The sequence below is a fragment of the Microcebus murinus genome, chromosome 4, assembly GCF_040939455.1.
Source record: "Microcebus murinus isolate Inina chromosome 4, M.murinus_Inina_mat1.0, whole genome shotgun sequence".
NCBI lineage: Eukaryota > Metazoa > Chordata > Mammalia > Primates > Cheirogaleidae > Microcebus > Microcebus murinus.
The window spans coordinates 13,046,081-13,059,364 of record NC_134107.1 but is presented as its reverse complement, the minus strand read 5'-3'; the positions used below and the strand labels follow the sequence as shown (position 1 = coordinate 13,059,364).

Here is a 13,284-nt window from a genome sequence, read left to right as displayed (position 1 = left end):
TCCTTGACTGGCAGACAGTTGTCTCTTCCTTGTGTCCTCACATGGTCGCCCCTTGATGCGTGTCTATGTCCTAATCTCCTCATCTGGACACCATCCCTGTTGGGTTAGGACCATCTAAGGACTCATTTAAACATAATTACCTCCTTAAAGCCTCTGTCTTCAAATACAGTCACACTCTGAGGTGCTAGGTGTTAGGACTCCAACATGATGAATACAGGGGGACGTGGTTCAGCCCATAACGATGCTTAGGCAGATGGGGAAACTGAGGCAGAAAAGAGTGAGCTATTCACCAAAAGGGCTATGATGAGCCCCAGGAGGTCTGCTTTCACACCTTGAGGCTAGACACCTGACCACGAGGTTTGACTCAGCTGTCAGACTCCAGAATGAACATAGGTCCCCTCTTGTATCATTTTAAAGTAGGGTGGCCAACAACCTTGGCTTTTTAGGACTATGGGTCTTCCCAGGACAAAGGATATTCAGGGATACACCTGGAAAGCAGGACAGGTTGTCACCCTCTCTGCAAGATTCTACAAAGGAAGCCCTGTGATTGGCAGTGTTGAGCCCTGTGCCTGCTCCTGGCATGTACACGGCCAAGGGCTCAGGTGCAGGTCTCACTCAGGACCACATGAAGCCTCTTCAGGTGCCCAGGAGTGCCCAGAATGCCTTCGCTAGTATAACTGAATGACATAACACACACCCCCAGGAACCTCTCCCCAAGGAGCTCCTCTGTGTCAAACACTGGTCCAGAGGTACAACTAAGGCAGTGAACAAAATCTTAAAGAGAAACGACGCCCCTGGAACTCACATTCCTTCAGAGGACTCCTGCAATAGCAAGTAAGTAAATTGTGCAGACGGCAGCAGGTGACGAGTGCCGTCTTTGTAGGATGATCTGCAGAAGCTCCGTTGGGAGGTGACCTGGGGGCAGGCACTAGAAGGAAGAGAGGGAGCCCATAGATGCACAGAGGCCTTTCTGGGCCACAGGACAGTATGTGCAGAGGTCTTGTGAGGAGGCCTGTCTGCTGACAGATGGCAGCGAGGAGGCGGAAGCAGGAGAGCGGTTGGACAGCCCTTCCCGAGAGCGCTAAAAGGCCCCATTGGGGACTCAGGCAGTTCCTGAAACTCAGGGTAAAGGAGCAGCCCAGGGTTCCCATGGTCACCAGGTCTTGAAAACTGTCTGTGTGGATGGGAGAGTTGGAGAATCGTCCGTGTGTGGCAAAGGTAAAGAAACGCATCTTTCCCTGCAGCCTTGCGGAGGCCCGGGTGTGCAGATACACGCTGGGCCTTGGGCACAGCACGAAGCATCCAGGACACCTGGGCAGGGTGGAGAGAGGGGACGGGGGAAGGGGGAGAGGACATTTTGAAACCTCCCATAGGTTCTGGGAGGCAGGGACGGGTCTCCTGCAGAGCCTGGCTCTGATTGGTTAACGGAGCACTGTCCTATCACTGTGGAGACGTCATGGTTCAGCCAGGTTCAGCAGGGCTGGAGTCAGGTGGTGCGGCTGGTCCTGTGCTCAGAGTCTCCCAAACTGAGCCCAGGTGTCCCTGGCAGCTTCCTTCTCTGCAGCTCAGAGTCCTCTACACATTCGTATTGTGGCAGAATTCAGTTCCTGGAGGTTGAAACACTGAGGCTGCATTTCCTGCCAGCCAGGGCCACTCTTGGCTCCTAGCGGCACCTGCCAGCCTGGTCATGTGGCCCCTCAGTCCATCCTCACAGCCGGAAGCAGAGAATCTCCCTCTGTCGAACCTAACCCTGCTTTGGACTCTGTCACGGGGAAAGGCCTGGTCCCTGTTGAGGGCTCCCCTGCTTGGGTCAGGCCCACCAAGGGCATGCTGCCCACCTTAAAGTCAGCTGATTTGGGATTTTAGTCTCCTCCCAGTTGAGGAGGTGGGAGAGTTGAATAGGTGAAGCACAGAGGATTTTTAGGGCGGTGAAGCTGGTCTGTATGATTCTGTAATTTTGGATATATGACACTCTGCATTTGTCAAAACCCATAGAGCTTTCATGCATGCCAAATAAAGAAAAATCATTGAGGGTGTTGCACAAACCAAGATGGAGTGCAGAATGTGACTAAAGAATCTCACTGTGTTCCAACTTAGGAAACAGCCTCACTGAAGGGGTGGGAGGTGCAGAACTAGGACCTTTGGAAATGGGTGGAGTCTGTCACAATAAAGGCAAAGGCACTGCACAGAAGCACCATACTCCAGGTGGCGGTTCTCTCCTGGGGGTATGGGTTAACAGTTCTGACAAAGCTATCAAATGTACACTGAAATTGAACGACTCAGTACAGGGTTGGCACATGTGGGATGCAGATTTCTTAAACTGTTGGAGTGAGAATTCATGGATAAGCACGGAGAGGGGGTGGAAAGACGGGTGTGTCATGGACTAGAGTTGGAGACACCAGTAAGAACTCATTCGGCCAAATATAGACACAGCTGTTCACAAGTAGGAATACTTGTGGATTGGCACACAGGTGAGCACACAGGTGAGGATGCACACAGGTGAGCACACACAGGTGAGCACACACAGGTGAGCACACAGGTGAGCACACACAGGTGAGCACACACAGGTGAGCACACAGGTGAGCACACACAGGTGAGCACACACTGGTGAGCACACACTGGTGAGCACACAGGTGAGCATGCACACGGGGGAGCACACACACAGGGGAGCACACACACAGGTGAGCACACACAAGGGAGCACACACACAGGAGAGCACACAGGTGTTTCCTTGCTCTGTTAGCTGAGAGGGCCCAGAGTCAAGAAACCCCAGTAGCAGGGAGCACCCCAGGCTTATTGGTCTTCCTGGTGATTGCCCCCTTTCTGAGACACCTCCTCTCTTAGCATAAACCCAGGTGTGATCCAAGGGCTCACAAGTAACAACGACACTCCTATTACTCAGAAAATTTCAAGGATTGGTATCTCCCTCCCAGAAACCAGGGACAAAGGCCAGTCTGATTCGCGCTATACAACAGACACAGAGGACAGAAACAGCAGACCAAGACTTTAAAGTGGGTGTTATAACTGCATTCCAAAAGTTCAGGAGAGAAGTAAGCACATACAAAGGATGAAAAAGACCCCAGACAAAACTCTCCAGCGGAACACACAGTGTGAGATGAATAACGCACTGAAGGGAGTTGGGCAGATCAGACATTGCAGAAGATGAACAAACTTGAAGACATACCAACTGAAACTAAGAAAAATATAAATATGGAGAGAAAAAAGACTGAAAAATGAACAGAGCATCATGTCTGGTATAAAACAATTTTAAGAAGCCAGTTGTATGTGTATTTAGAGTCCCTGAAAAAGGAAGAAAGGATGTTTGATGAAATAATGGCCAAAATTTTTCAAATTTGATGAAATGTATAACCTTAAAGATCCAAGAATCTCATTGAAATGTATAACCTTAAAGATCCAAGAATCTCATTAAACCCCAAGTCCAAGAAGCGAAAAGCTAGGCCACGGCATATCATGGCTCCTGTTGTCTTTCTTTTCATATCCTACTGTGAAAGGGGATGAAGAGAAGGAAAACTAGGCTCTGGGTCCTCATAAGAAAATGGCAGACTTCTATGATTTCATAGATGGGTACCTATTGGGCTGAAAAGAGAAAGTTTGAGCCATCTGATTTTATATGTGGATGAAAAATGTGTGCCTTCACATGGAAGTCAAGAATCTCAAAAAGAAGTTTCAGTTATCCACTGGCCACATTGCATAACAACTAAGGAGAAAGGGAATATTATGTTTGGGGGTAGAGACCAGAAATAACTATTGATATGCAGTCTCAAAATCATAGCAATATTTCCTGGGAGTCACTGTGACAACCAGCAAACTCTGCTTGGCTGTCCACTCTGGGAGACTCAAGTGGGTTTCCCTGGAACTAGAGGTCATTTGTTCCTGGTAGGTGGGGATGAACAGAATTTGTAAGATGAGGTCTACTACCATGATGTGGGTGGGGGGTGTCTTCATCAGCTCAGGCTGCCGTAATGAGGTATCACAGACCTGGTGGCCTGAGCAACAGAAGTTTATTTCTCACAGTGTTGCTGCCCAACCAGGTTCATTTGTCCACTGCCCAAGAGGAAGCCAATACACTGAGACAGCTGGTGTTAGCGCAGAGAAAGAGTTTGGTAATTCTGCATAGCGCTAAGTGGGGAGATGGGAGGAATTTCTCAAATCCGCCTCCCTGAGAATTTGGGAGATGGGGTTTTTAAAGACAGTTTGGTGGAGTTTGGGGCAGAACAATAGGGTTGTAGAAATTGTCTTCTCTGCTGACCAGGTTCTCTGCTGACCAGTTGAATCAGTTCCTCAGTATGGCCAGCTGGTCTGGGTGGGTCAGCTGCTCCACTGGAATGCGGGACCTGGAAGCTATCTCAGAAACTACTTCTAGGTTTCTAAAGATAATATTATCTATAGAAAAAGCTAAGAATCTTTATGACCACCAGCTATGTGGCTCCAGAGAGCAATTATAGAGAAGTAAACAGGGACAGTGGCTAATTATTATCATTATTTTTAGCTAGGCCCTTACCACTGTTCTCACCTTGCACACCTTTTCGTTAATTTGTAAGGACGGTTTCAACAGTTCTGTGTAGGGGACTGACATATATTTTCCTAGTTTAAGAATTAAATTTAGTAATGCACGTGCTCTGCCCAGAGCATTTAAAAGTAATACATTCCGGACAAGGCCCCTGTTGCCTTGAGGCATAACAAAAACAAAGGTGTTGCCTAGAGGCATAACAAAGGACCTGAGCTGTGAGTAGCAAGAGCGGCCCTGCCCCACGGCATTGGGGGTCTGGAGGCCACATGATAAACATATTGTTCCTGTGATTGCTGCGTACACCCCATAAGATGGCTGGTTAGTCAATGATGGGTAAGACCCATCAAGGGAGGGGCGACCTAAGCTAGGCACAGCCGCCGGGGTTCAACTGAAGGTCTTAGGGGATCACCCTAAGAAAAGCTGGGGATGAGAAATGCCCCGTGACTTGCCTTGCACATCCTTGCTAATCTCGGTACTTTATCTATACCTAGTGCCTAGAGCAACCACCTAGAGATTCTGAGTCAGGGTACATATGCTTCCCAAAGGCTATTCCAGAATTTATGGCCATTGCTGCAATGCCTGGGTGGTTATGTACAAGGAACTAACTTTAATCTTTTAGAGTATAAAAATAAAACTGACCCAGTGTATTATTACTCGAGTCAACCATCTGTCTGTGTGTCCGTGTTTTTCTTTGTGTTCTGCATTTGTGTTTTATGTTCTGTGTTCATCCTCTGTCCTGCAAACGGGCCACGACAGGGCAGTGCCCTTCCAGAGCCAGGCAAGACCACCTCCCCTTTTCAGGATTATGATACATGCCTTGTTCCTTTTCAGCTTCACACCCTGAGCAGGTGACAGGCTTCAGAGGACCCCGGTCAGAGAAGATGCAGGTGCAGAAGGGGACAGACCTCTAACTGCAAGTCACTGGGGAAAAACTTCCAAGATCAACTCAGAGGCCAAAACTATTTACAACAGTAAAATCATCTTGTGTATTTATTAACCAAAAAATAAATAAATAAATAAGCAAATAAAAACCAAACCAAACACACCCTTGCAGTACTTCTGTAGCTAAGGAAAGCTCACCTGTACCTGCACGTTAGTGCTGTAATCTGTCAGAATGTGACCTGTGAATGCCAACTGATCATCGTGGATAACATTATTTTAACTATTGTCCATAAATGTATAAGTTATAGATGCAGCCATCTCTCTTTAGAATGAATCTTTATATTTTTATGAATAACAGTGTACTGGCTTCATGACTGAAGATTTCTTAGCCGGAGACCCTGGACCTTCCCGAGTTCTGTCACATCCGTGGTAGCAGCAGATGAAAGGACTGATCATCTTAGCGGATGGCTTGCTCGCCCCAATGCTCCTACAAATAGTATGGGGCCGCGTGACACAGAGGAAACTGTCACTGTACTCTAAAGCCCCACTCGGATGATGCCCCCCCAGCCAGGCCTATTCTCCACTGTCCTCGTTCCTTGCCGTCCCATGGCCAAAATCAGGGATGTCCTGACCAGTTGCCCCTTGCATATTCGTTGGCTGTGGAAAGTCCCTCCTAGAAAACAGACACGGGAGGGGTGTAAAGGGGGAAGGAAGGGTGGGCGCTCAGGCTCTGAGACCCCTCGGGGATGCTCCCACTCCTGGGCAAGAACCATGAAGACCCACCACTCTCCACCCTTTGGGGGCATCTTTCCACCTGCTGAGGAGTTCCAGGACTCACCGGTGATATTCAGTGTTGTCAGACCAGGCATTCGCCCTGCATAGAAACAGGACAGAGAACACCAGCAGCACCACATACACCACCATCTCAGAGATCTGGAAGCAGAGCAGAGGGTTGGGACGTGGGGCCGTGAGCACTGGACCAGGGGGCTTTGGTCTGCGATCGAAGTGTGGCCTGCGAAGGACCATCTCTGACTTCGGGGGGTTGGGGTCCCCTGTCCTCTCTCAGCCTCGTGGGAGAATATCCCACCTGGTGTCTGTGAGGGTCACGTGTGGGGTGAGAGGTGGGGATTTCAACACTCCCTGCCAGCGCTCCCTGAGGGAGAGGGTCATATAGACTCCAGTCCTCGGGAAAGATAAACAAAATGAATTCCAGCCTCAAGGCTCACTTCACTAAACTCACCTCAGAAGCAAAGGAACCGTGGACTTCCCTGTTACCAACAGCCCTCACGAGAATCTGGCCAGCGCGAAGGGCCCCACTTTCCTCAGCCCCTTTGAACTCATGTACGGCCACCCCTTTACATTAACTCTGTTCCCACATCAGTCCCCCCTGCCCTTGGAAACTACATACCTACCCAGGGGTTGGTGAGACAGCTACTTAGAGACTTTGCTAATGAAACTTGACCACAATCACAGAGCTCTACTTCTCACAATCCAACTGTACAGCATGGAGATGAAGATGTTTTATGAAGAACCCACATCCGGCCCGGCGCGGTGGCTCACGCCTGTAATCCTAGCACTCTGGGAGGCCAAGGCGGGTGGATTGCTCGAGGTCAGGAGTTCGAAACCAGCCTGAGCAAGAGCGAGACCCCATCTCTACTATAAATAGAAAGAAATTAATTGGCCAACTAATATATAGAGAAAAAATTAGCCGGGCATAGTGGCTCATGCCTGTAGTCCCAGCTACTCGGGAGGCTGAGGCAGAAGGATTGCTTGAGCCCAGGAGTTTGAGGTTGCTGTGAGCTAGGCTGACACCATGGCACTCACTCTAGCCTGGGCAACAAAGGGAGACTCTGTCTCAAAAAAATAAAAAAAAGAACCCCACATCCCAAACCTCTCCAACCAAAATGGGGGGGCTGCATCTTATTCTGATGACTACCCCAACAGCAGCAAAACTCCCAGGTCTCCCAACCTGGATCCACATTTCCTGTCTTAAACCCTAAAATGAGGGAGCTGTTACCTCCACGCCCTCTTCTACAGGTTTACTGGAACAGGACCCACAGCCATCCCACTCTCCCGCATACCAGAAGAATCAGTCTCAAATCTCCAAGTAGATGAGTAATTTCCCCCCAAATCTACAGCCTTTCTCTTCACTCCACCCCAACCCCTTCAAACATCTTCTCCTTCAATTTCTCTAGGACACATACTTACAGGGGGATTTGGACTTCCCTTGGGAGGAGATACATCATGCACTGGACCCTGGGCAACTAATTAGTCTCCCCTTCGGTTACACTCAGCTCTACTACTGCTCTCCCCACCAAGCACAAGGCGGCTGTCTTAACTTCTGTGACACTTTACTTACTCCTTTTTACTCTAATCTCCCCCATCAAAACCACTGGGTATAATAACACATTCTTTCTCACCTCCTAACACTTAGCCCTTTCCTTCTCCTCCCCCTGTGAACTGAAACAAAATCTTAAGGCTCCCCCCAACCACCGGCTGACTGAATGGACCCCCTCTTGGCCAAGGGGATATCCTAAAACTAAATTGCCTGCCAGGAGGAGGGAGGTCAGACATGCCTCATCATAGCCCCCTCCCTTCTTGGAGACATCCTTTGTAACCCATTAACAGGCCTAAGGGTATGCAAGACAAACCTGCAGGTCCTCAATTTATACAACAAATCTATGTCCCGGTGGCTTGTCTATGATTAACAGAGACAAGCCTTTAGACAAAGCTTCATGTCTTTAGCCAATTACAAGTCAAGGAATCTTTAAACCCACCTATAACCTGTAAGCCCCCCTCCCCTTTGAGATGACCCACTTTTTCAGGCCAAACCAATATATGCCCCCCACATATGGATTTATGACTTTACCCAAAACCCCTGTCTCCCGGAAATGTATAAAACCAAACTGTAACCCAGCCACACTGAGTCCACTTGCTCAAGACTTCTTGGGCATGGCTCTGGGTCATGGTCCTCAAATTTGGCTCACAATAAATCTCTTTAAAATTATTTTACACAGTTTGGCTTCTTTTCCGTTGACACCCCTCAATTTAGCAACGGTTGTCACACGTCCACTCAGTACCCGTGGCTGAGAGCAGCACCCTGACAGGCACAAGCTGGGAGGGGCAGGTGTAGACACAGATCAGTATCATTCACTGCAGAGGGGTAAGAGCTATAAAAGAGCAAAAAGAATATCCCATCCCTGAGGGGAGGGAGGTTTGCTTCTTCCCAGGGGCCTTAGTGAGGGTGGGTTAGGAGGGGACTCCCTGGCAAAGGGGGAGCAGGATGAAGGAGTTGGAGTCAGTGAGTCCCTGGAACTCAGAGGAGAAGCTGGGCCTTCTGCACTGAGTATGCGGTGCTTTTCCATGGTGTTTTTAAAGAAAATTCTTTTTATACATAGAACTTTTCAAGGAAAAAGGGTCCCTCAAGCAGCTGAGATTGTTGCTATTTGATGGGAAATAATTCCAGCTGTCAGATCCTGAAGCCACTGCATTCCGGGGTCATCATGGGCAAAGCTAGGACACAGGGTGGCCCTCTAGCATCAGATGGGGCAGCTGAGGCCAGAAGGTGGGGTGTCAGTGGGCATGGGGGGAGGTCTCCACCAGAGATCAGACCTTGGCAGACAGATTACAAACTGACTTTCCCGACTGAGGCTCTCTCTGATGCAGGGTGTTGACTATGCTGCTGGGGTCAGTCTTTCCCGAAGCGACCCCCATCTTCCTGTCCCTTATTGACCTTCCTATTTTTTTTTTCATGGCTTCTAGCTTTTATTTTTTTAATTTAATTTTATTTCATTTTTTGATTTCAGAATATTATGGGGGTACAAATTTTGGTTACATATATTGCCTTTGCACTACATGAGCCAGAGCTACAAGCATGCCCATCCCCCAGACAGTGCGCTCTGCGACCATTACTTGTGAATTTATCCGGCCCCTCCACCCCCTCCCACCTGCCCAGCACCTGATAAATATTACTGCCATGTGTGCACCTAAGTGAAGAACTTATGAAGAAGACCCCCAAAGTAATCACAGCAGCAACAACAATAAATGGGACCTGATCATATTAAAAAGTTTCTGCACTGCCAAGGAAGCTATCATTAGAGCAAACAAACGACCTACAGAATGGGAGAAAATATTTTCATGCTACACATACCATAAAGGGTTGACCTTCCTCTTGACTCAGGGTGCAGGACACACCCTGTAGGCAGCTACAGGACCTTCCCAACCCACCTCCCTCCCCCTCCTCCCCCTCCCTGGGCTCTGTCCCCCAGGCCATTTGAGCGACTTCCCCCTTCTGCCCCACCAGCACTGGCTCTGGCCTCTGTAGCCCTCACATCCGGGTCTCTCTGCCCCAGCACCTCCCCACACCCACTCCTCCTCTCCCCCCAGACACCCCACGCCTGAGGGGCTGCCCTGACAGCCCCAGCCTGGCTCAGCCGCCTCTCCCTGCCCCTCTCCCCATCACTGCCAGCACCTCCTCTCCCTCCACGCCAGACCCAGGACAGCCGTCTGGACACAGAAAGGACACAGCCACTCCGCCAAGAACTCATAATCTCCCATGGAAAACAGACTTTTGAATAATAACAGAATTTGTATACAAGCTTCCAAATAGAAGCTGGCACTCACACGTCCCCAGACTAGGACACCATACCGAGTCCTTCCCATGGGGAGTCGACCCTCTTTGGATTTTCCCTAATAAATCAGGAGGTACTTACTGAAAGCATTGGAGGCACCCTAAGGCTAAAGCTGACTGTGACAGGCGTGTGCTGATCCCCTGCCAAGAGGGTGTCTCACACACTGCACTAGCTGGGGCTCTCCAGAGAAGCAGAACTGTTAGGAGACATGTGCATACATATGGGGATTAACTATGCAGATTGGCTCAAGAGGCTGAGAAGTCCTAGCATCTCTAGATTTCCTTACTCATTCTGACACACAGGTGTTTCAAGAATCTCTGGAGTGTTCTGAGGATGTGGAGATATACTCAGAATGCACTCTAGGAGAAATGAACTTCATGTTGTTTCTTCCCTCAGCAAGACCCTGTCTCTACAAAAAATTAAAAAATTAGCCCCACATAGTGGCACATGCCTGTAATCCCCGTTACTCAGGAGGCTGAGGCGGGGGCATCACTTGAGCCAGGAGTTTGAGGTTGCAGTGAGCTATGATTGCGCCATTGCACTCAAGCCTGGGCAACAGAGTGAGATCCTATCTCTAAAAAAAATAAAAGAAAAGAACCTGTTGGTGGTGGTGGTCATTGTGGCTAGTCCTGTAGTCCCAGCTATTCAGGAGGCCAAGGCTGGAGGATGTCTTGAGGCCAGGAGTTCCAGACCAGCCTGGGAAACAGCAAAATCCCCATCTCAAAAAAAAGTAAGAAAAAAAAGAATCTGTTGTTTTTCAGTATGCTACCAAAGAAACCCAAACAAAAACCTCTTCAGCATCACATGCCATCAATATATCAAGTTATTATTCTGTCTGAGAGTAGAACTTTCTCTTTTGTAGTGCATCTTGCATTAGCATTTTACTCACAGTCATTTTACATCCTGGCTAACTATTAGGTTCTCACCACGTGTATGACTTTTCTTTTTGTGGATAACAGTTTCTGCTACCAAATAACTTGCTTTTTGAGCCATAGGACTTTTAAAATAAAAGCCTTGATCTGTTTGTTTTGAGATACCAATAGATGCTTTTAAAATACCACACTTACTTGTCCAATGGCTATGATTTGTAGGGAGGTTCTTTTCAATTTTGCTGGAGCCTTTGCTACATGTGTGAGTTGTAACTCTTTGTCACTATCCAACCTTACCAGATTTGCCCACGTCTTAGTCCTAGAATCCTCTTTCATTTCACACCTCATATTAAAAAATTACCTGCTCTGGCCCGTTTGCAGGATGGGGGATGAACACAGAACAAAGAGACAGAAAGAAAGACACAGACACTCACGAAGACGGTACAAGACTGCAGTGTAGAACGCACCAGTCATTTTATTTTTATAGTCTAAAAAATCAAAGTTAGTTTCTTGTATGTGACCACCCAGATGTTGCAGTAATAGTTGTTTGTTCAGGAACATGTAGCCTAAGGAAACAGATGTTTACTGACTCAAAGTTTCCAGGCATAGGTCACAGGCTAAGATAAGCAAGATTAAGCAAGGCAGCCACAGGGGGCACTTTCTGTCCCCAGTTCCTCCTGGCTGCCCCTCCCCCAAGCGGCTATGTCTGTCTTAGGTTGTTCCTCCTCGAGGAATCCTACCCGTCATTGACTATCCAGCCATCTTACAGGGCCAGGCAACAATAATAGGAACAATGCGTTTATCGTGTGGCCTCCAGGCCTCCATTTATAGTGGGGTTGGGCAGCTCTTGTCTACCTGCAGAAACTCAGGCCTTTGTTATGCCTCTAGGCAGCAACCTTATTTGTTATCTGGACCCTGTCCGGAACACATTACTCTCAAACGCTCTGGGCAGAGCACGTACATTACTCACTAAATTTAATTCTTAAACCAGGAAAGTATAATGTCAGTCCCCAACAATTACCCAATGGACTGTGAGACTCATCTGTAAAAGACAAATGCTAATAATAAGATATAAAATAGAAGGGCAGGACAGGTGACTAAACAAAAAAACTTGCAAAAAAATATGAAATCTTCACAATGAAATTCACTGCTAACCTGCAGAATCAATAGCAAAGTGGCAAGAAGGCAGCTGAGTTACAGGATATAAAAATTATTTCTTTAGAAGGAAAACTTCCTCTGATTTTTCTTTCATACCAGTAGTCTGTTCGTTCCCGTAAGTCAGGTGTTCGTGCAGGTAACTCAGAAGGGCAGGGATGATATGATCAACTTTGACCTCCTTCTCTCCAGGCCATACATGTTCACAAATTATCAACAAACTTCCTGATCTCACATTAAAAACTGAAAAAGGACTCAATCAAATGAACTCAGTCCCTCTGTTTGCCACCATGCAGCTGCTTGATTTCATGTCACTGTAAGTACTGACATCACGTGGCACATGACATTCAAAAACGATGCCTTTTTTTTTTTTTTTCAATCACAATACAGAACCCCTGGGCCAAGTCACTGAGCTGAGGACTCAGCAGCCTCCTCCATACTCAGCCCCCACCCTGCTTTCTCCTGCCGCCACCTTCTCTGAGGAAAAGGAATCGTACCTTATGTCCTCTATCTAGACCCTGCACCCTTTCGGTCCCTTTGCTGGTGCAAGTAAGAGTGATGAGCTGCTTCCTGCAGGCACTGAGGATTATATCCACATATGAATTCAACAGACAAACAGCAGGAAGACCCTTACTATTGTCGGGATTGCTGGTGATTACAATAAAAAGAAATACAGTGAAGGCGTTTAAGAAGAAATTTGCCTGCAATGGTACCATGATTGAGCATCCAGAATATGGAGAAGTAATTCAGTACAGGGACACCAGTGCAAGAACATGTGCCAGTTCCTTATAGAGATTGGACTGGCTAAGGACAATCAGCTGAAGGTTCATGGTTTTAAGTGCTCATGGCTCACTGAAGCTTAAGTGAGGGTTTCCCTGCAATAAGTAGAATTTCCTCTCTGTCCCTTCTCACAAGTTTAAAAACCTCATAGCTTGTATAATGTAACTATTTGGGGTCTGCTTTTAACTTGGACTAGTGTAACTCGTTCACGCAATAAACTGAAAAGAGCCAAGAAAAAAAAAATACACAACCCCTGGTTTAGAAATGTCTCAAGGAAGTTTGTTTCCGCAGAACCCCAGTTGAAAATGTAGCCCTAGAGTTTTGATCCTGTTTATTGCATCCGGGCTCCAGTCTACAGGAGGGGGGAAAACAGAGGTTCAGGCATCTGATGCTTGAAATCCAACACCCAGAAGTGCCTCACATTGCTTCTGCTCTC

At 47.8% G+C, this 13,284-nt stretch overlaps 1 pseudogene; it reads left to right on the top strand.

The window, feature by feature from the left end:
• Positions 1-12,568: 12,568 nt before the first annotated feature.
• Positions 12,569-12,931, top strand: LOC105878562 (eukaryotic translation initiation factor 1 pseudogene; annotated as a pseudogene).
• The last annotated feature ends 353 nt before the right edge of the window (positions 12,932-13,284 follow it).